Source organism: Molossus molossus, unplaced genomic scaffold (genome assembly GCF_014108415.1).
Source record: "Molossus molossus isolate mMolMol1 unplaced genomic scaffold, mMolMol1.p scaffold_m16_p_1, whole genome shotgun sequence".
Lineage (NCBI taxonomy): Eukaryota > Metazoa > Chordata > Mammalia > Chiroptera > Molossidae > Molossus > Molossus molossus.
The window spans coordinates 226,374,181-226,398,181 of record NW_023425344.1 but is presented as its reverse complement, the minus strand read 5'-3'; the positions used below and the strand labels follow the sequence as shown (position 1 = coordinate 226,398,181).

At 38.8% G+C, this 24,001-nt stretch overlaps 1 protein-coding gene across 4 annotated transcripts in view; it reads left to right on the top strand.

Moving 5' to 3' along the window:
• Window positions 1-24,001, top strand: part of NUMB (NUMB endocytic adaptor protein) — a 162,309-nt gene that overhangs the window by 27,786 nt on the left and 110,522 nt on the right. For 3 of the 4 annotated variants that reach the window (XM_036261525.1, XM_036261517.1, XM_036261533.1), the window contains exon 2: window positions 11,669-11,796. The gene's annotated coding sequence lies outside the window, so the exon portion shown is untranslated. Of the gene's footprint in view, window positions 1-11,668; window positions 11,797-24,001 lie in introns of those variants that run through there. The other variant, XM_036261543.1, reaches the window with a different exon arrangement.

The window sequence follows — 24,001 nt, the reverse complement described above, 5'->3', positions numbered from 1 at the left end:
TCACTGTAACTGCTAAAATTTTACCTTTTTCTTTTTTTCAGTAGGAGACATGAAAGTGTTAACATTTAAAAATTTCTCATGTTGAGTAATAACTGATATATGTACTATAACTGTCTGTTATATATCAAAATAGATCAAGAAGCTTTATATTGATCCTTTGTCATTAACACTTCTGTTGTATTAACTGATGAGCTTCCTTTTATCTGTTTGCCATATTGGATCTTTGGTGAAGCAGTATAGTTTTCTGGAAAGAACACAGGATTTGATATCAGAGGGTTTGAAGTCCTGTCTGTGTCATTTTACTATGTGACTTTGATCTTTTTGAGAGTGTTCTCTTTAAAAGTGATATGAAAAGAATAATGATATCTCTCTCATATAATTGCTTTATAGCATAGTAAAGTTTGCTGTAAAGCATAGTAAAAATTGCAGTTAACCAATTAAAATTAAATTAAAATGCTTTGTAAACTGTAAGATACTTTTTGAGTGTTACAGTGTTTTTCAATTTGGGGACATTTGTTGTATTTAGCAAAACAACACTGTCCTCAAAGATTGCCATCATACGGGTTAAAAGACTGCCAACCTTTGGTATGATGTGTCACTTTTATTTAGGGTGACTGTCTTTAGGTTTTTATTTATTTATTTTCTTTATTGATATTAGAGAGAGAGGAAGGGAGAGGAAGAGAGAAATAGAAACATCAATGAGAGAGAACATTGATTGGCCGCCTCCTATATGCCCCTCACTGGGGATCAGGCCCACAACCTGGGCATGTGCTCTGACCGGGAATCAAACTGGCTACCTCTTGGTGCCTGAGTCGATGCTTAACCACTGACCCATACCGGCCGGGCTATCCTTAGGTTTTTATCTGACTTTTTATTTTCCTTAATAATACATTTCTTCACTGTCTGAGGAGTCCTCCTTTGCCAAAGTTAGAAATTGGTTAGACTTTATCATTACATTCAGTTTTGTGGCGACATGAAAAGGGCTGTCTGGAGGCTGCACTGGGATCTAGAGGTCTTTCTTGAAGTCACTGGTTTTTTGTTTTAAGGACTAGTACCTCCCCTGTTAGGTGTTTGGATCTTCGAGGTGCACTTTGGTTGCCACAGTGATTTGAGCAGGGTGGTTGCAGCATTGACATTGAATGAGCAGAAGCCAGGAATGCCATACATACCACAAGGTATGAGAGAATTCTGCATGATTTTCCAACATTCCGCCAGACCTTCTTATGGGTGAAAAACCTGTTTGTACTTATCTGATTTTAATCCTGTTTTACATTTAAACACAAAGTATTTTTTGCATGGTTTTAATAGACACTGAATTATCCAGGAATGCAACTGCTGAATAAACTGAAGGCAAAGTATACCTTTTTTTTTTGTTTGTTTACAACTTTTAACAAGAGTTAACTTTTTCAGAAAACCTTGCCCCTCATGGTATCTGATTTTCTGGTATGTACAACTTATTATGTCAGTTTACTTTTGTAGCTGTCACATTCATAACATTTTTATGTATTGGTGCACATGTCAGTTTCCTTATTATGAATTCTGGAGGGTGGTTATATTTGAGCATTTACATATTAAAATATGATTTTATTGAAAATTATTTTTCTCTTATATTACATTAGGTATTAATTTTAAAAATCAAAGATAGGTAAGTGACCTGTTTGCATTTAATTTCAGGTTTATGCTCTAAAAAATACTCAACTTTTGTTTTAGTGCGATTTCAAGATGGAACCCGTATTTAAAAGAAATCTGTTAACTTTTTCAGGGAGAGGTAGAAGGTCCATGTTGACCTACATTACAAATGTCTATTCTTTTCTTCTTCCCTTCCTTTTTCTTCCCTCTCTTACTCCTCTCCCTTCCTTTTCTGTTTTCCCTTTCTACCATGAAGTATTTGATACATAGAACATAGACAAGAGTGTGGAACTGTGTATGTCACAAATGAAGCATATAATAAAACCAGTACCTGTGAACTCACAATCCATGTTAAGAAATAGAGCATTGTTTGTATATTCCTCCTTGATTTCTATTCACCTGTCTCTCCACCAGGGATAAAGCTATTCAGAATTTTGTTTTGGGTTTTTTTGTTTATCATTCCCTTCCTTTTAAGTTGACCACAGTTTGTATGCATTTCAAAAATATATTGTTTAGTTTTGCTTATTTTTTACCCATAAAAATGGAATCATATATATTTTTATTTGCTTTGGCTAATCAACATTATGTTTTAAAAATTTATTTAATCCATAGGGATATGTGTAACTGTGGTTCATTTTCTCAGATACATGTATTCATTTTACGACTATACCACAGTTTATCTTTTTTTCCAAAGATGGACATGTGGCCCTGGCCGGTTTGGCTCAGCGGTTAGAGCGTTGGCCTGCGGTCCAGAGAGACCTGGGTTCAGTTCCCACTAAGGGCATGTACCTTGGTTGCAGTTTGTCTCCAGCCCTGGTTGGGTCATGCAGGAGGCAGCCACTAGATGTGTCCCTTTCACGTCTATGTTTCTCTCTCTCTCTCTTCCTCTCTCTCCCTCCCATTCTACCTGAAAAAAAAATGGAAAAAAGTCCTCAGGTGAGGATTAAAAAAACAACAAAACAAAGATGGACATTTGTTCTTGTGTTTTTTTTATTTTATTGGTATTGCAAACATATTCTTGTTTATGTCACAGTGTACATGTACAAGCATTTCTCTACAACAATGAGTTTTAAACATTTTGATGGTGACCATTCACACACACACACACACACACACACACACACACAGTTAAAAGAAAAATGAAAATCACTATTCACCCTTATTACATGTAATGCACTCATCTTTTTCACCTTATTTCTCTCTCTCTCTTTAAGTGCTGATTGTGACCTAAATGATTTCACAGTTCAAGATAGCTATATTGGTTTTCTTTGGAGAGTAGGTTATGTTGACCTGGCTTTCCTTTGCATATATAGAGTGTGTTAGAGTGCAGCATCCCATCAGGTGAGTGTGCACCTGGTTAAGCAGGAACGCTGCTTCCACACCTGGAAAATCCTGTTCAATAAAGTTTCAGCTAGGACAAAATTTGGATTCAACCCTTAAGTACCTGCCACTCCTTGATGGGATGAAATTCCCTAGGTATGCCCTAATTAAACATTTTAAGTTGTGCTAGAGTCACACCATTCTCTGGGGATGCAAGGGACAGGATGATGGGATTGGTTGGGGCTTTCTATTCTTGATATTTACTTTGATGTCATACTTGCTCCCCCTTTTACTTATTTTGACCATAAACTGTATATTCTCGATAGCTCAGATCTCAGTAGTTTACTCTTCACTTTTCTGGAGACTTTCTAATAAGTACATTCAGACATTTCAGATATTTCCTATGTGAGTTCTTCATTCTTCTGCATTATACTAGAGGGCCTGAATTTTTTGCTGAAGAAAATAAAGTTAATTTACATGGGACTTTGACTTTACTCTTAAGTGATTGTAAAGTTAGGCAAAAAAGCTACATATTTTAGCTCTCATTATAAGAGTATGTATACAAATTAACTTGCAGAGCTATGCTTTTGAACCTCAGAGTGTAAATATTTGCACTTGGTACTATTCTGTTTTTTTGTTTTTGTTTTTTGTTAATCCTCATTTGAGGATATTTTTCCATTGATTTTTTTTTTTTTTTTTTTAAGTAAAAGGGAGGGAGGGATGGAGGGAGGGAGGGAGTAGGAAAGAGAGAGAGAGAGATATGTGAGAGAGACACACATCCATTGGCTGCCTCCTGCATGACTCCTGACAGGCTGGGGATCAAACCTGCAACCCTTGGGTCTGAGGGCTGACACCAGGGCAACAGTTGGTACTGTTCTTGATGATGTGTGTGTGTGTGTGTGTGTGTGTGTGTGTGTGTGTATGTGTGTGTGGGGTCCTACGTAATGGGACTAAAATCAAGGTAGTGTGTTGTTGTTTTTTCATTTTTTGTGAACATAGGACTCAAAAATAAACACAGTGTTTATTCCAGTCTAGAATTTGTTATGGTTTGCATTATTGTTTTTCAAATTGTGATAAAATATACATAACATAAAATTTACCATTTTAACCATTTTTAAGTGTATAATTCAGTGGAATTCATTCAGTACATTCGCATTGTTGTGCAACCATCACCACCATCCATCTCCAGAACTGAAACTCTGTACCCATTGAACAGTAACTCCCCATTTTCCCTGGCCCCCCACCCCAGCCCATGGCAATGACCTTTCTACTTTCTGTTTCTGAATTTGACAATTCTGAATATCTTATATACATGGAATTGTACAATACATGGTGGGGCAAAAGTAGGTTTACAAATGTGAATATGCAAAACAGTTTATTCTTGTACTATTATTACTACTATTATTTTTTTATCCTCATCCGAGGACATTTTTGCATTTATCTTCAGATAGAGTGGGAGGGAGAGGGAGAAGAAGAGAGAGAAACATTGACGGGCTGCCACCCACACAACCCCAACCAGGGCTGGGACAAACTGCAACCGAGGTATGTACCCTTAGTGGGAACCGAACCTGGGACTCTCTGGTCCACGGGCCAATGCTCTAAACGCTGAGCCAAACCAGCCAGGGCTCTTGTATTATTATTTATTAATTATTGTATTATTTTCCATATGAACCAACTATAAACCAACTTTTTCCCGTTCTGTGTTTGTCCTTTTGTGTCTGGCTTCATTGCACTTAACATAATGTCTTCAAGGTTTATCCATGTTAGCATGTGTCAAAGCATTGCTTTTTTTAAGGCTAAATATTTCATTTTATGTATATACCATATTTTGTTTATGCGTTTCTGTCAGTGGACACTTGGGTTGTTTCCATTTTTTGGCTATTCTTAGTAATGTTGCTGTGTGACATTGGTGTACAGATATCTTTGAGTCCCTGCTTTCAAATTTTTTGACTATATACCCAGAAATGGAATTGCTGAATCATATGCTAATTCTGTTTTTGCCATATGTTTTACTCTTTTCCTAAAATTCATATTTTACTTTAGGTGTATTTTTAATAAATAAATACAGATCTGCATTATTGGTTTTAGTGGCTCTATGGGATTTCAATGTATGGACATGCCATGGTTTATTTATAGATGTTTCTATTAATAGTTTTTATTATTATAAACTATACTGTGATTCATTTATTTATCAAATATTAATTGAACACCTACCATGTGTTAGGCATATGTCATGACTCTTCTGTACTTACATATTTGCACACATCCATTTATTTAGGATATGTTTTTTACAAGCAGGGTAGGACTGTTGGGTCTAATGATGGGCATATTTTGAAATGTGATTATTTTCCTAAAAGCTTTTATACTGATAAACCATTGTTAGATACAGTCCCAGTAATAGTAAATAGGAGTGCTAGATTCTCTATACCTTATAAAACACTGGATATTATTGATCATTTTAGTATTTGTCAATGTGAAATCATATTAATTTGTATCTCTTTGGTTACTACTAGTGAAGTTGAACATCTTATGATTTTATTCTTTTGTCAGTTGTCTGTTTATATATTTTTCTTATTAATTTGTAAAGTTCCTTATACAATAAGAATATTAAATCTTTGTTTTATATTGTAGATATTTTTCCAATTTGTCATTTGTCTCTTAACTTTTCTTTATAGATGCAGTATAGATGTTTTACATTTTATAGTCAGTTTTAGTAGTCCTTTACAATTTCTATTATGGTCCATTGATGGCAGTCTTGCCGCACCCTGATTTAACCTTAATATTATTATTATTATTATTTTTGCATATTGAGAGATTTATAGAAAATGTTTTGTTAGAAATAGAAATCTCCATGAACTGATCACATTTATATTTTGCTCTATATTTAATATTGTAAGTTTAGGGAAAATCAGGTGTAGAAGGTAGGTGAGGAATGAAAACTTTATTTTAATCTTTTTTTATTAATGAAAATCTCATAGAGATCAGTCAGAATTTTTTTAGACCAATACTTGCCATAGAAAACAAAGCACATATTTAATCTAATTTGCTTTTTATTGATTTCTAAGGGTTAGGGATGTATTCCCTTGTTCCTTCTTAATTTAGATATTAGTATATGGTAGATGAGAGAAATGATACACTAACCCCATAAGATATTCTAGGATTTACTTGCTCTAAACATTTCTTGCACTTTGTGTCACCATTAGAGGTTATTAAAGTGATGCCCTGGCCGGTTTGGCTCAGCGGTTAGAGTGTCGGCCTGCGGTCTAAGAAAGACCCGGGTTCGGTTCCCGCTAAGGGCGCGTACCTTGGTTGCAGTTTGTTGCTGGCCCTGGTTGGGGTTCTGTGGATAGCAGCTACTCGATGTGTCCCTTTCACATCGATGTTTCTCTCTCTCTCTCTCCCTCCCATTCTATCTGAACAAAAAGTGGAAAAAATGTCCTCGGGTGAGTATAAAAAATAAATAAAATAAAAATAAATAAATAAAGTGAATACTGCTTCAATTTATATTCTGCTCTTTGCCTTTGTAGCCTCTTTTGCTTTTTCTGGTTCATAAGTCACTTTCTTTAAGACCTTTGATGACTTTTTTTTTAATCCTCACCTGAGGATATTTTTCCATTTTTGTTCAGATAGAGTGGGAGGGAGAGAGAGAAACATTGACATGAGAGGGACACATCGATTGTTTGCCTCCTGCATGATCCCAATCAGGGCCGCGGACAAACTGCAACCGAGGTGCATACCCTTGACTGCAATCAAACCCGCGACTCATTGGTCTGCGGGCTGTCGCTCTAACTGCTCAAACCGGCCAGGGCCCTTTGATGACTTCTAACTGCCTTCTACCTAATTTTTTTGTCTTTTTCGTACTTTGATTCTTTTCTTTTTGTTCTTTTTCTCTTTTTTTTTTTTTTTTTTTTTTTATCCTCACCCAAGGACATTTTTTCCATTTTTTGTACAGATAGAGTGGGAGGGAGAGAGAGGAAGGGAGAGAGAGAGAGAAACATCGATGTGAAGGGACACATCGAGTGGCTGCCACCCGCACGACCAACCAGGGCCGGGGACAAACTGCAACCGAAGTACGTGCCCTTAGCGGGAACCGAACCCGGGTCTCTGCGGACCGCAGGCCGACGCTCTAACCGCTGAGCCAAACTGGCCAGGGCTGTTCTTTTTCTCTATTTCAACTTGAGCTAGGTAAGGATTGAAACCACTTATTTCTTCTGGTTTTAAAGAAATTAATCATACCATGTAATCTGTAATTTTTACGTACAGATTCCTTCCAGCTTTGTGTACATTTTAGCTACCTTAAGCTCTTAGTGCACAGCTCTTCTGGACAATTGAGTTTGCTAGCTATTTGGATGATAGTGTATATGTAGAGGAAGTGTTGTCATTTGACCTAAAATATAATAATAATAATAATGATATAATGTGTTGAGCCTTATGAACTTAATAGTGAATCTGCCTTATTTAAGGTGGCATATTTTTTGTTTTGTAAATTTGGATGACCTCGCCGTGGCGGTTAAAGCATTGGCCTGCGGTCCAGAGAGACCTGGGTTCAGTTCCCGCTAAGGGCACGTACCTCAGTTGCAGTTTGTCCCCGGCCCTGGTTGGGTCATGCGGGAGGCAGGCACTCAATGTGCCCCTTTCACATCAATGTTTCTCTCTCTCTCTCTCTTTTCCTCTCTCTCCTTCCCACACTATCTGAACAAAAAAATGGGAAAATGTCCTCAGGTGAGGATAAAAAAATAATAATAATAAAGTATGTTTAAAAAAAAAAATTGGATGACCTCACATTTTAGCTTCCCCGTCTTTAGATAGAACTTTGCTTACATAGCAAATGGAAGAGCCAAAGATTTAAGAGTCGGAAGACTTTCGGGATCATCTGGTGTCAGTTTTGTTCCCTCTACAAATATTTGCCTGGAACTCTTTTGTTCTTGAGGATACAATGAAGTACCTGGCTTCATGGAACTGATAGTCTTTTATGAAAAGAAGGTTGTGCAGAAACTGTATAATCATTTTTTTAAAAATTAGAAAATTTATTCAGAAAGTTACAGAGGTAGCAGAAGTGAGCCAGCTGAGCTGTGTAGGCTCAGGAAACAAGTTACAGAAGCAAAAGGAGGGTCCTTGGAGCTTATGAGAGAGAGAGGCAGGGGAAAGAGCCTGGGGAAATAAGAGGGGAGTGGGAAAGGTTCGGGCATGCTCCTGAGAGGGAGAGCACTGTGTAATCTTATTTAAAGATTCCTCATTATGTTTTGGTGGGTCTTAATATGCTCAAAAGAAAAAGGATCTGATCCCTTAAATGCCAAATAGGTAAAGAGGAAGTGTAAAGCAGGAGAAGGGGACCCTGAATGAGTGAACTAGATAGGACAGTGTCTCTCAAAATTTATTTGTGTATGAATCAATCACCTGAGGATCTTGTTAAAATGCAAATTCTCATTCCCAGGTGATGCCTATATTACCAGTTTGTGAACCACACCAAGTAGCAAGGAATATGAGTATATAATTAAGAAAGAATAACCTGCTGCCATGTTGAGAAGAGTAGTTTGGAGCCATGCAGCACAGGATTGGAGTTATAAGCAGCACATCACACTTGGCCTTGGTGAAGTGAAATTATAAAAGCTGTTAATGTTCATTCATATACTAAGAGGGGGTATGAACACCTGTTTTTTGAAAGCCATCCATAATTGAGCTTGTCTGGGTGATGTGTCTGAAACCTTTGAAAAGATACTAGGAGGTGAAAGAGATGAGAATCATCAGGTATGAAGAAAGTACATATCTAGTCAGATAAACAATTTGAGAGAGTTAAGTGTTGACTAAGAGGACTAAATTTGTAATTGAGACTATTTCCTCCTCTCTTTGTACTTACTCTAACATAGTAATTCTAGTTTAAAAAAGTACAAATGAGTGCTGTTTTAAAAAAATAATGTAGTATTTTCCCTAGGCATATTTTCTGTGGAAAGTATTTCAAATTTCTTTGTTTTCCAGCTCTGAATAAAGCTTAAATGTTGTATGTATGTTGTCCTTCTCTGATCTGTTCCTCTAGTGACAGCTACTTTGAGCATAAACAGTCTGGGAGTTCATTTATGTTCTTGGTATTAGGAGAAGGCTCTTAATCTTGGAGGTGGTGTAAAATGTCCAGTGGGTATTGAACATTTATCCATAGGGAGAAATTTGGCAAGCCAAATCTTTGAACCAGCAGCCTTTTATTCAGGTCTGAATTCACAGTGCTAGTGTTTTCAATTGTTTTCCTAAATTAAAAAAAAATAGGTGTTAATTGATTTTTTTTAAAGAGAAAGAGAAACATCAGTCAGCTGCCTCTTGCACGCCTTCTACTGGGGATCAAGCCTGCAACCTAGTCATGTGCCCTGACTGGGAAGCCAGCTGGGACCTCTCAGTCCACAGGATGATGCCCAATTCACTGAGCCACATCAGCCGGGCTCCAGTTGTGTTTTTAGAAATTTGGATTTTTTTTTCTTTCTGGTACTATTTCAGTAATACTCTATATTCATATTTCCTCTTTAATATAGCACCTATCCTGCTTCAGTCTGAAGATATTGCAAATTTACTACTAACACTTATAATTTATTATGGTTCCATGTTGTAGTATTGAAATATTGGTTTCCTTGAAAATGGTCACAATATAGTAAGGAGATTTTTAGTTTATTGTGCTATAACGGAGGTAGAAATATGTGAAATGTAATCATGGACATAATATAAATATTGCTTTCATTATATTGGCTCATTATGATCAAATACATGTCAAGTGTAACATACCCAATGAGATTTCTGGCATATTTAAGAAGCATTTGCTACATCTATTGTTATTTCTCTGTTTTTTAGGGTTTTTTTTTTTTGGTATATATTTAGTTCTCTTAATACAACTGTTAAAAACTGAAAGTAAAACATCAAAAGCATTATAGTCTGTCTGTTCTAGAATCAGGCCAATGAAGACATGAAGTGAAACACATTGTTGGCTAAAAATACATTTTGCAAATTACTTCTGAAATTATTTTGTGAGAGCATCTATTGGAAATTTAGTTTTTCTTATTCTGTTGGTTTAAAAAAAACCCACTATTATCTGAAAGTAAATGTCCATACAAAATAAATCTTTTTTCTTTTTTCCATACAAAATAAGTTTCTTTCTTTTTTTTTTTTGTTAATCCTCACCCAAGGATATTTTTCCATTGATTTTTATTTTATATTTTTTTAGAGAGCGTGGAAGGGAGGAATAGAAGGAGGAAAGAAGGAAGAGGGAATGAGGGAGATAGAGAAAACAACATCGATGTGAGAAAAAAACATTAATTGGTTGCCCCCTGCACGACCCTGAGCGGGGCCAGGATCTAACCTGCAACCTAGGTGCGTGCCCTTGACCAGAATCGAACCTGAGACCCTTCAGTCCTTGAGCCAATGCACTGACCCCTAAGCCACATTGGCCAGGGCCATACAAAATACGTTTCTAATGTCTTCTGTTTTTTTTGTTTTTTTTTTTATCCTTACCTGAGGACATTTTTCCATTTTTTGTTCAGATAGAGTGGGAGGGAAAGAGAGGGAGAGAGAGAGAGAGAAACATCGATGTGAAAGGGACACATCGAGTGGCTGCCTCCTGCACGACCCAACCAGGGCCATGGACAAACTGCAACCAAGCTACGTGCCCTTAGTGGGAACCGAACTCAGGTGTCTCTGGACTGCAGGCCGATGCTCTAACTGCTGAGCCAAACTGGCCAGGGCTGTCTTCTAGTTTTTGTTTGTTTTTTTTATCCTCACCCGAGGACATTTTTTCATTTTTTGTTCAGGTAGAGTGGGAGGGAGAGAGAGGAACAGAGAGAGAGAGAGAGAAACATCGATGTGAAAGGAACACATCGAGTGGCTGCCACCCGCACGACCGACCAGGGCCGGGGACAAACTGCAACCGAGGTACGCGCCCTTAGCGGGAACCGAACCCGGGTCTCTCAGGACCGCAGGCCGACGCTCTAACCGCTGAGCCAAACCGGCCAGGGCTGTCTTCTAGTTTTTAACTTATTTTTTCTTAGGACCATATAAGCCTTTTCTATATATTCTGACCAGTGAATGAATACACAGAATGTTAGAAGTAGAAGGAATTTTAGAGCTCATGTAAATCATATAAACACTAGAATTTCTAAGAAGAATTTTAGATTGTTTGCATGGGATGACAAGCTTTTAATTTCAACTCTTTAGGGTATTTAAAAAACTGTTTATGACATCATTTCATTTTAATACCAAAAAAGTAAGAAGGACAATCTCATAGTAAGCACAATTGTAATTTTACACCCATGTTTGGTCATGGCTGGCACATGTTCAAGGATTAGATTTCAGAAACCATTATCTAATGTACCCCTCTCCTTTTAGAGATGATGTTTCTGAGCCCAGAGAAGTATCAAAATTCTTACAGCAAGGCAGAAGAATAACTGAGTTTAGGACCAGGTTTTCTGATTCCCAAGCCCAGAGTTTTGATCATGTCCCCTCAATCTTCATCACATGATGAGACTTAGGCACAGAGAATTTGTGCTTTAACTACCATTTAGCTAATAAGAAGTACAGCTGAAAGTTGAATCCACATTACCCAACTCCATTTTTAGTGAAGACTGTGCATTCACTTCCATGTAATCTTAACCCACTCTTGTTAGCCTTGTTTAGTTGTAGAGTTGGAATTATAAGTGATTGAAAGTAAATGTCTATTTTTAACATTTCCTTTCCTTGAACATTTCAGATCTGGGCCTCAAGCAACTTCTTCCAGAGAAGAGGGCCAGTGCAGCTGCTTTTGCAACCGAAGATCTCCATATCCATAGATTAGAATATTGGTGGGCCAGCCATCCTCAGATACCTCACTTAGGACAGGTAAGTGAAAGAGTGAGTAAGGATAAAAATAGGATGGATGCTAATGTTCTCCTTCCTATTTCTTGTTAGATGCAAATAATCAATTACTTAAAAAAATTTAACCCTTTATCCTGGGGAAAAAAAAGCAGCTGGAGTCTTAGTTGGGTGGGGCAGAACATTTTCTTGATTGTATAATATGTGTCAAAATGTTAACAATGGTGAAACTTAGGGTAATTAAATTCTTTCTCTTTTGTGCATTTTACAAAGTGTATTCATGAGCATGTGCTAGTTATCTATTGTTGCATAACAAACCACCCCAAACTTAGTGGTTTAAAACATGCCAGTTATTTGTTTTGCTCATGTATCTGTAATTTGGGCAAGGCTCACTTGGTGGGGACAGCTTGTCTCTGTCAATATGTGGTGCAAGGTGAGGTGGGGTAGCTAGAAGGGTAGGGGTGGCTCAAGAGCTGGGAGCTGGAATCATTTGAAGGCTTGCTCATTTAAGTGTCTGGTGGTTAATGCTGGCTGTTGGCAAAGACCTCAGCCTGGGCTATCGGCCAGAACACCTACACATGACCTCTCCTTTTGGCTGGTTGGTTTCCTCACAGCATGGTGGCTGGGTTCCAAGAGTAGAGATCAAGGTGAAGTTGCATGGCATATTTGACTTAGTTTTGGAAGTCACGTGACGTAGTGTTACTCTGCTCTCTCCTGTTGATTGAGGTAGTTGTAAAGGTCCACCCAGGTTCAGAGGAGAGGGTGCACATAGACCCCACCACTTGAAGAGAGGAATATCAACATCACATTATAAGAAGAGCTATGGGATGGAATCTGCTATTATAGCCATCTTTGGAAAATGTAATCTGCCACAGTTTGTATTACTTTTTTTTTTTAATCCTCACCCGTGGATACGTTTTTTATTGATTTTAGAGAGAGAGGAAGGGGGGGGGGAGAAACATCGATTGGTTGCGTCCAATTTGAGCCCTGATTGGGGATCGAACCTGCAACCTTTTGGTGTATGGGACAACCCGCCAGCTAACTGAGCCACCCAGCCAGGGCTGTATAACTTTTAGGATAAAGAATATAAATAATGTGTGTATTACATGAAAAAGAGGAGTATTTGCTGGAAATTAAGGTGTATAAGTCCAGTAAGAATTTTGTGTGCTCTTATTGTCTAATAGAGTATGATATTGAAAATAAGATGCCTGAACAGGAAGAAGTGAAATAGATTTTGAATTTTCTTTTGTATCAACAAGAAGCACACTACTATAGTCAGAAGTAGAGACAAGAACTTGTAAAACAAGGTGCAAAATAAGATTTGTAGTTTGGGAAAATGCTGGTTATTTAGTTCAAAGTCTACTTGTGTTTGATTTTGTTTTAATAATTTGAGAATTATTTGAGAATCTGGTTTCCAATATATATAATAGATTTGAGAAACTAGTGCTAATATTTGTTTGTCTTATTGATCACACTCACCAATGATATAAATTACCTGTGGCAGGTTTTAATATAGCTGATACTTAATTTCTGGATGTAATGGGATGATATTCTTTGATAATAATCCTTTAAGCATTACGTGGGGGTATTGGTCCATTCACTATAGCTCGGAAATAAGCTCTAAGGAGCATCTCATTATCTATTAGACCGAGAAAATTTTCTTGCTCTCTAGGTGCTTTCCCATTCATAGGTGACTTACATCATATGAGCCTAATTAAGGAGAGTTGATTCAGTACTCTTTCCCCACCACTCACAGGTAGATATTTTGCAGTGGAAAATGACTGAGCCAGGTATAGTGATAACACGGTAACCTCAGAAGTTTGCTCTCAACTGTGAATAATCAGAATTGACTGGGTTTGGGAAACAATATATTTTAGTTTAAAAGGTACAATAATTGGGAAAGCTGGGGTATTTTTTTTTTTGCATTTGAAAACAAAATGAGATGTTTTCCAGTAGACATAGACTGGGAATAATAATTATAGATAGTGTAAAATATTGTATGTTAAATAGGCGATTAACTTGGCCTCTTTTGTTTTAAGCATTTTTTTAGCCCACTTTTGCTTTTAAGAGGTCTGAGTAGGTAAATTAATAACATCTTTTCCAAGTTTATTCACTGCTTTATCTTGCCTCCATTCTACCAGGGCTGTGTTAGAGGAGATAAAAATGCCTTAAGTGGCCTGGCCAGTGTGATTCAGTGGTTGAGCATCGACCCATGCACCAAGAAAGAGGTTGCTGATTTGATTCCCAGTCAGGGCACATGCCCAGGTTGTGGGCCAAATCTCCAGTGGGGGGTGTGCAGTAGGTGGCCAGTCGATGTTCTCTCTCATCGATATTTCTGTCTCTCTCTCCCTCTCCCTTTCTCTCTAAAAAAAAAAAAAAAAAAAATCAATAAAGAAAAAAAAATACTGTAAGTGAGTGAGACTTGCTTTCTTACGGAAGCTAAAACAAACAACAATAAAAATGCCAAAAACACCCTATAGAAATTGCAAATGTAGTGATGTTTAGTTTGTGGCACTTTATTCAATTCTTGGGAGAAATAAATTATAAGGTTCTCTTGTATAAAGATAAATGACTATATAAATATTCTTTTAAAATGCAAAAAGAGCCCTGGCCAGTTTGGCTCAGCAGTTAGAGCGTCGGCCTGCGGTCTGGAGAGACCCGGGTTCGGTTCCCGCTAAGGGCACGTACTTCGGTTGCAGTTTGTCCCCGGCCCTGGTTGGTCGTGCGGGTGGCAGCCACTCGATGTGTCCCTTCACGTCGATGTTTCTCACTCTCTCTCCCTTCCTCTCTCTCCCTCCCACTCTATCTGTACAAAAAAAATAAAAAATAAAAAAAAATAAAATAAAATGCAAAAAGAATTTCGGATTATTGTTAAAGGCGGAAATTATATTTCTTTGGGGCTAGTGGTTCTAATTATTTTTTTGGTGAGATTCTTATTTCTAAAATTATAATAATTCTCAGTTGAAAAGTGGTGTTCAGTTCATGCTTATTCAGGTTTTTGGCAAATCAGAAGTTGTGTAACTTTCTTCTTGTGCATTTACCGCCCCTTCTTCATTGTTAACTGGTGTAGTACCTTTTATATATGAAATGTTTAATAAAAATGTTTAAAATTTACCTGGCCGGTGTAGCTCAGTGGTTGAGCTTCAACCCATGCACCAATAGGTCGCTGGTTCAATTCCTGGTCAGGGCACATGCCCAGGTTGTGGGCCCGACCCCCAGTGGGTACATGCAGGAGGCAGCCAGTCGATGTTCTCTCTCATCAGTGTTTCTAACTCAATCCTTCTTCCTTCCTCTCTCTCTAAAATCAATAAAAAAAATTTTTTTCTTAAATGTTTAAAATTTGTGGTAAGGAAGTGATTAGCGTAGTGTAAAATTTACCATATTATTTTTAAGTATATGGTCAGTAATGTTAAGTACATTGTTGTGCAATCAGTCTCCAGAATTATTCATTTTACAAAATTGAAACTATAATCATCAGATAATACCTCCCTATTTTCCCTTCCTTCTAGCCCTTGGCCACCAGCATTCTCTTTTCTGTCTATGAATTTGGCTACTCTAGGTACCTCATTTAAGTGGAATCATTTGTTTCTGGTTCATTTCACTTAACATAATATCCTCAAGTATCATCCATGTTGTAGCATATGTCAGAATTTCATTCATTTTTTAAGGCTAAATAATATTCCATTCATCCTTTGATGGACACTTAGGTTGCTTTTACCTTTTGGCTATTGTGAATAATGCTACTATGAAAATAGATGTAGAAACATCTCCCTGAATTCCTGCTTTCAATTGTTTTGGGTATGCTATATACTTAGAAGTGGAGTTGCCAGACCATATAGTAATTCTGTGTTTAATTTTTGAGGAACTGCCATACTGTTTTCTGAGATGGCTGTACCATTTTACGTTCCCTCCAGTAGTGCACAACAGTTCCAATTTCTCCACATCCTCAGCAACAGTTGTTATTTTCTGTTTTCATTTATTTATTTTTCAATAATAGCCATCCTGATGGGTGTGAGGTGGTATCTCATTGTGATTTTGATTTGTATTTCATGTGCTTGTTGACTATTTGTATATTGTCTTTGGAGAATGTCTATTCAGGTCCTTTGCCTATTTTCTAATTGAGTTGTTTGTTTTGTTGTTGAGTTGTAGGGGTTTTGGATATTAACCCCTTATCAGATACACAGGATCCACAAACATTTTCTTCAGTTCTGTAGGTTGCCTTTAAGAAAAACACATAGCCTGGCCGGTATGGCGCAGTGGTTGAGCTTCAACCCATTCACCAAGAGGTCACTGGTTTGATTGCCAGTCAGGGCACATGCCCAGGTTGTGGGCCAAATCCCCAGTGGGGGGCATGCAGGAGGCAGCCAATCGATGTTTTCTCTCATCGATGTTTCTATCTCTCTCCCCCTCTCCCTTCCTCTCTCTCTAAAGTCAATAAAGAAAAAATTTAAAAAAAATCAAAAACACACACACAAATTTTAATTGATTTTTAGAGAGAGAGGAAGAGGGAGAGATAGAGAGAAACATTGATGTGAGAGCAGAACATCTATCAACTGCCTCCTGTATGCCCCTTACTGGAGATTGAGCCCGAAACCCTGGCATGTGCCTTGATCCAGAATTGAACCAGCAACCCTTCGGTGCATGGGATGACACCCAACCAACTGAGCCACACTGGCCAGGGCTGTAGGTTGCCTCTTTACTCTGTTGTTTCTTTTGATGAGTAGAAGTTTTTCATTTTGATGTAGTCCAATTTATTTAGATTTACTTTTGTTGTCTTTGCTTTTGGTGTCATATCCAAGGAATCATTCCCAAATCTGATGTCATGAAGCCATTCCCCTATTTTTTCTTCTAAGAGTTATATAGTTTTAGGACTTACCTTTTGGGTTGTTGTCTTTTTCAGTTCTAAAATTTCTATTTGATTCTTCCTATTTTTTTTTTTTTAATCCTCACTGGGAAATATTTTCATTGATTTATTATTATTAATTTTTCCGAGAGAGAAGAAAGGAGAGAGAAAGAGAAAAATCGATAAACATCAATGTGAGAGAGAAGCATCAATTGGTTGGTTCCTGTATGTGCCCTGACCAGGAATTGAGCCTGCAACTTTTTGGTGTATGGGATGATGCTCAGCCAACAGAGCCACCTGGCCAGGCTTGATTCTTCTTTATGTCTTCTGTTTTTTTGCTGATGATTTCTAATTTAATACTTATATCAAGAGTGGTTAATGTTCACAAGAGCTGCTTCAAAGTCCTTGTCTGATAATTACAATATCTAATACAAAGACTGTCTCTTCATTGGCTTTATTTATTTATTTACTTATTTATTTTTAAATCTTTATTGTTGAATGTATTACAGATGTTCCTCATTTTTTCCCCCATTGACCTCCTCCTCCCCCCTCCCGCCCCCCTCCCACCTTTTCCCACACTATTGTCTAGGTCCATTGGTTATGCATATAAGTTCTTTGTTTTATTTCCTCCCAACCCCCTTCCCTTTGATCAAGGCCCATCAGTCCAGCAATGAACCTGCTCTTCTTAATCCCTTCAGCTTCCCCACCCATTCCCCCAACCCCACTTCCATCCTGCAACCAACAAAATGCTCTCTGCATCTACAAGAATGTCTCTGCTCTGCCTATTCACCTTGCCTGCAGATTCCACTGTCGATAGATATGTATTCATTGCCATTTTTTTTGTTCATATATTTTATCTTTTTCTTCAAAAAAACCCTTCATCATTTCATATAATAACGGTTTGGTGGTGATGAACTCCTTTAAATTTTTCTTGTCTGGGAAAGTCTTTATATGGCCATCGATTCTAAATGACAGCTTTGCAGGATAGAGTAATCTTGGTTGTAGGTCCTTGCTTTTCATCACTCTGAATATTTCTTGCCACTCCCTTCTGGCCTGCAAAGTTTCTTTTGAGAAATCAGCTGACAGCCTTATGGGAACTCCCTTGTAGGTAACTAGCTGCCTTTCTCTTGCTGCTTTTAAGATTCTCTCTTTGTCTTGAACCTTTTGCATTTTGATGTTGATGTGTCTTGGTGTGGGCCTCTTGGGGTTCATCTTGTTTGGCACTCTCTGTGCTTCCTGGACTTGTATGTCTGTTTCCTTCACCAAGTTAGGAAAGTTTTCTGCCATTATTGTTTCAAACAGTTTTTCAATTTCTTGTTCTCGCTCTTCTCCTTCCGGCACCCCCAGGATGCGAATATTGGCACGCTTGAAATTGTCCCAGAGGCTCCTCACACTCTCCTCATTTTTTTGGATTCTTTTTTCTTTTTGCTATTCTGATTGGGTGTTTTTTGCTTCCTTATATTCCAAATCAATGGTTTGCTTCTTGGATTTACGTACTCTACTATTGAATCTGTGTAAATTATTCTTTATTTCAGTTAATGCCTCTTTCATTTCTGACTGTGCATCGATCATTTCTGACTGGTCCTTTTTTATGCTCTTGAGGCCCTCACTGAGTTCATTGAGCATCCTTATAAGCAGTATTTTGAACTCAGCATCTGTTAGGTTGCTTAACTCCATTTCGCTTAGTTCTTTTCCTGGGGTTTTGTTCTGTTCTTTCATTTGGGACCTGTGTCTTTTTCTCATTTTGGCTGCCTCCCTGTGTTTGTTTCTGTGTATCACTTAACCAGAGGTATGGGGCTATCTGAGACCAGATGCTGCTTGTTTGAAAGAATTTAGGAAAACCTGAAGCAGGATCCAAGACAGGCCAATCCTATGATTAAGCAACTGGCAACAGCTTGGGTGGGCCTGAATGTTGGGTGGGGCGGGGCCTCAGGGAGTCAGCAGGGCGGGGCTACCAGTGTGAGCCAGGTTGCTGGAGTCCCGGATATGGGGAAGGGCTCACCAAAGGAACAAAGGCCTCTGACAGCACGTCTGTCCCGGAGAAAGACCCCTCTTCAGCCCTCACTCCAATGCCAAACAGCTCAGTTTTTCCCCGTATGTCTCAGGTGGCCCTCGAGCTGCCTCCCCTCCAAGCTTAAAGGAAGAGAGTCCAATAAGTCTGTGCGCAGGCCCTTTAAGAGGAGCTGTCCGGGGCTCCTGCTGCATCAACTTTCCTAAGCCTCAGTTCCAGCTGGTTTTTCCAGCCAGAAGTTATGGGGACTTCTCTTCCTGGCACTGGAACCCTGAGCGGGGCGTCTCGTGTGGGAGGGGGACCCCTCAGTCCTCAGGGAGGACCTTCCCAGCTGAGGTAGCCTCCTGATTTTTATCCGCCACACGTGGGTGTGGGACCAGCCCGTCTGCCTCCGCCCCTCCTACCAGTCTGGATGTGGCTGCTGCTTTAATTCCGTAGTTGTAGGACTTCTATTCAGCTTGATTTCAGGCGCTTTTGATGATGGTTGTTCTGTAGTTTAGTTGTAACTTTGCTGTGGTTGTGGGAGGACGCGCTATTGCGTTTACCTACGCCGCCATCTTGACCGGAAGTCTTCTTCATTGGTTTTGTCTTTTTCCATGTGAGTTAAGATTTTTGTGGTTTTTAATGTTGAGTAATTTTGATTTGTATCTTTGATATTTTGAGTATTGTCTTTTCATAAGATTCTAGGTTTTCTTTACATTCCATGGCTAATATTCATATTTTTGTTTTAGCCTTCAGTGTGTTGTGGTTCTAATATCAATTCAGTCTGTCCCACATGCATTCCACAGATCGGTCAGTTTGGGATCTGGGTGGAGGTTTACCCATTATTAAAGTTTTTATTATATGAATTAGCACCAGATTCATACCTATACAAATTGAGAGTGAACTCAGAAGTTCATAAAGAACTTTATGGAGTGACTTTCCTGAAGAAAGAAGGAGAAAGAAAAAAACAATGGAGTTTGGCCTGCCTGCTTGGAGGCAGGGCTCCATTGAATGTAGAGGAAGAATTTTCACTCCTGTACGCTTTCCGTTTCCAAACACTGTTAGTGCTGCTGCTGCTGCTATGCCCATGATAGAAGACCTGAGGATGGGGACATGAGAGTTTAAAGAGGAAGGACAGTGAAAAAATACTCAAGGGATTTCCCCCACTTTCTCTGAGCTTTTAGAGTTCCTTTTTTTTGTCCTTGAGCCAGAATAGAGGGTTTCTCCTGTATCTCTGTACCATAATGCTTACCTCTGGGTTTCAGGTTGTGCTGAGTTCAGGCTGGAGGATAATAAAGGGAGAACATGGTAAACTCACAGCAAATTTGGTGATGCTTTGAATTCTGGATCCATCAGTAATACTTCTTAGAGTCTCCAAATAACTGTTCATGCATTTTGTCTAGGCTTATAGTTTGTGGAAAGGAAAGGGAGGTATGTGTTTATTAGCAAAGTCTTTCCAACATTTTTAACATTTTATTTTGTTGTAATTTTAGATTCATAGGAAATTGTAAAAAGAGGACAGAGGGGTTCTATATTCCCTTTACCCAGTTTCCCCCACTGGTTACATCTTACATAGCTATATCACAACACCCAAACCAGGAAATTAACATTAATGTTAACTTTTTATTATAAAACATTTCAAATGTACAAGAAGGTTGAAAGAGTAGTACATTGAACATCTGTATTTCTCCTACTGATAATTCAGTATTATCTGTATATCTCCCACTGATAATTCAATATTAAGTATTTTCCCATACTTTATGTATTTCTGATATGTGTGTATTTTTAAGCCAGTTGAAAGTTGCAGACGTTATGATACTTGACTCCTAAACATGTAAGCTTGCATCTTCTAAGAAAAAGGTCGTTATACTTTAATAAACATTTCTTTAATAAAAGTGAAGTATTTTCTGTATAATTCCAATACCATTATCACACCAAAGAATATAAACAATATGCATTTTTTGGATAGTAGTCTTAATGTTCCAAGGCTTTTGTTTTGACGTATGTTAGCAACTTTTTTTGGTTTTTAATCCTCATTCGAGGACATTTTTCTCCATTTTTTGTTCAGATAGAGTGGGAGGGAGGGAGAGAGAAACATTGACATGAAAAGGACACATCGAGTGGCTGCCACCCACACGACCAACCAGGGCCGGGGACAAACTGCAACCGAGGTACGTGCCCCTAGTGGGAACCGAACCCAGGTCTCTCTGGACCATAGGCCGACGCTCTAACCGCTGAGCCAAACCGGCCGGGCTGTTATGAACTCTTGAAGGCAGAAGGTTATCATTCAAAGATGGTCCTACTGATGATATACTCTCTCTTTTTAAAAAAATATGTTTTTATTGACTTGAGAGAGAGAGTGGGAGAGAGAGAAACATCAATCGGCTGCCTCCTGTATGCACCTGGACTGAGGATGGAACCCGAAACCTGGGTATGTGCCTTGACTGGGAATCAAACTGGCGACCTTTTGGTGCACAGGATGACGCTCAACCAACTGAGCCACACCAGCCAAGGCACTGATACACTCTTGATGATTATTTGAGAGTCTGGGCTTTAAACCAGTAGTTCTTAACTGTTTTTTTAGGTCTTGTCCTCCTTTCAGAATCAGACATAAGTAATGACCTCTCTCTTACCAGAAGAATGTACATGTCTGTTGAACTTTACCTGAAGTTTTGGAACTTTATAGACACCTTCCCCTCCCCCGACCCCCATTGAAGCTCATGTATAAACCAGGTTAAGGATCTTTGCAGAACATCATCTTCTTGGCAGACGGATGACCCATTCCTGACTTCGATTGTCATCTTAATGTAGATGGCTCCTAAATCTGGTTCTCTCTCTCATAAACTTCTACCTGCTGGTCATATTTATCAGGTTATCTTTTATGTAATAGAGATTTAAATAAGTGAATAGAGAGATAAAGCACACATTTTAATTACTGATATTATAGGCCAAATAAATTTTATGACATTTTGTGGTTAGACTTGGAGATCTGTGCTCACTGTAAACTACAACTAATAAAGCTAAGTGAGGCTAGATATTGACTAAGGCACAACTGTCTAATTTCCTGGAGTATCTGTTAAAGTTTACTTGTAAACTTGGAAAATGAGTTTTGGTCACAGATTCTAGCCAGGAAGTCAGTTTCCAAGAAATTACAAAATTGGTAACTTCGCCCTGGCCGGTTTGGCTCAGTGGTTAGAGCGTCGGCCTGCGGTCCATAGATACCCGGGTTCGGTTCCTGCTAAAGGCATGTACCTCTGCTGCAGTTTGTCCCCTGCCCTAGCTGGGTCGTGCGGGTGGCAGCCACTTGATGTTTCTCTTTCACATTGATGTTTCTCTCTCTCTCTCCCTCCTGCTCTATCGGAATAAAAAATGGAAAAATGTCCTCGGGTGAGGATTAAAAAAAAAAAAAATTGGTAACGTCTTTTATTTATTTATTTCTATGTTGTGGTAACTTCTTTTAGATTACATGTTATAGCCAAAATGTAATCTTAACTAAAAGTTTGCTCTTTCACTTTCAGTTAGTATTACCATGGATGTCTGTGTGTTATTAGAGCCTCGTGCCTTCATCTCTTCCAGTCCTTCTACTCCCCACAGTTTTAATTAGGACTCTAATAGTTGCAGGGGACAAAAACCAAGTTTGAGGGGGAAAAAGAGTTATTTGCCCAAGAAATTGGATAATCCGGAGTCAAATCTGATTTAGCAGAGGTACTAGGGGCTCAAATGACTGTCAGGGGCTCTTAGTTTTATTTCTTATTTCTCAGCTTTGTTTTTCTTTGCCTCTTTGCTTTCTAAGAGGTAGCTTTCTTCATGTAATTAGGAAAGATGGCTGGCTGCAAGCGCTCCAGTTTATATTGGTTTATATTTGCAGTCTCAGAGAAGAAGAGGTAATCTTCCCCATAGCATCAGAAAAAAATATTCTTGGGGAAGACTGGACTTGATGGCTGAATTACCTATATAAATGATTCTCAGAATGTGGTTCCTGGGCTAATATCATCTGCATCATCTGGGAATTGTTAACTATGTAAATTCTGGGGTCTCTTCCCTGATACACTCAATCAGAAACTTTGGGGGTAGGGCCCAGCAATCTGTGCCTTAATAAGCCTTCTAGGTGACTCTGATGTTATGCTAAAGCTTGAGAACCACTTATCTGTATCATAAGTGCTCACAGCTGCCTGATACAGAAGAGAGAAGGAATATTCACCATTAGAAATAATTGGGGTTTTTTATTACAGTCCCTAATAAGCACAGCTGGAAATTAAAAAATAATTTTTTAATCCTCACCTGAGGATATGTTTTTATTGATTTTTAGAGAGAGGGGAAGGGGAAGAGAGAGAGAGAGAGAAAACATTGATGTGACAGAGAAACATTGGTTGGTTGTCTCCTGTACATGCCCCGACCGGGGATCTAACCTGCAACCTAGCATACGTATGTGCCCTGATCAGTAATCGAACCCACAACCTTTGATGTATGGGATGATACTTAAATAACTGGGCCACCCCTTCACGGCAGACATTTTTTTAAAATTTAAATTTTTGCAAGGTTATTGACTGGGCCGTTCATTTCAAACATTTCAATTATCCTTAATGAAGGAGGTGAGTTTCAGTGAAATTTTACCACTATCAGGAAAGCAAAGTAGCAGTTTTTGAAGCCATCTAATATACCGTGCCACTTCAATCCCTCACACAGTGCTATAAAATAGGTCATGGTTTTGTGTCCCCAGTGTTGCTGAAAGAGGTTTAAAAAGTTGCCTAAGCCTTGGCCGGTTTGCTCAGCGGTTAGAGCGTCGACCTGTGGTCCTGAGAGACCCGGGTTTGGTTCCCGCTAAGGGCGCGTACCTCGATTGCAGTTTGTCCCCGGCCCTGGTCGGTCGTGCAGGTGGAAGCCACTCGATGTGTTCCTTTCACATCGATGTTTCTCTCTCTCTCTCTCTCTGTTCCTCTCTCTCCCTCCCACTGTACCTGAACAAAAAAATGGGAAAATGTCCTCGGGTGAGGATTAAAAAAAAAAAAAAGTTGCCTAAGACAATGAGTGTATCTTATAAGCAGAAAAGTAGAGTTCAAATATAGACATTTAACAAGCATTTTATAGAGGGCCTACTGTGTGCTGGAACCTGTTGAAAGTATCAAGAGTACAAAATGCTTGCCCTGGCTGGTTTGGCTCAGTGGTTACAGTGTCAGCCCGAGGACCAAAGGGTCTTGGGTTCAATTTCCAGTCAAGGGTATGTACCTGGGTTGCAGGATCTATCTCTGACCCAGTCGAGGTTGTGTGGGAGGCAACCGATCAGTGTGTCTTTCTTGCTTCGAATTGCAGTTTTTCTCTCCCTCTCCCATCCTCTCTCTCTAAAACCAATAAAGAAGAAAAAAGAAAAGACAGTGCAGGACAATGACTTCTATGAC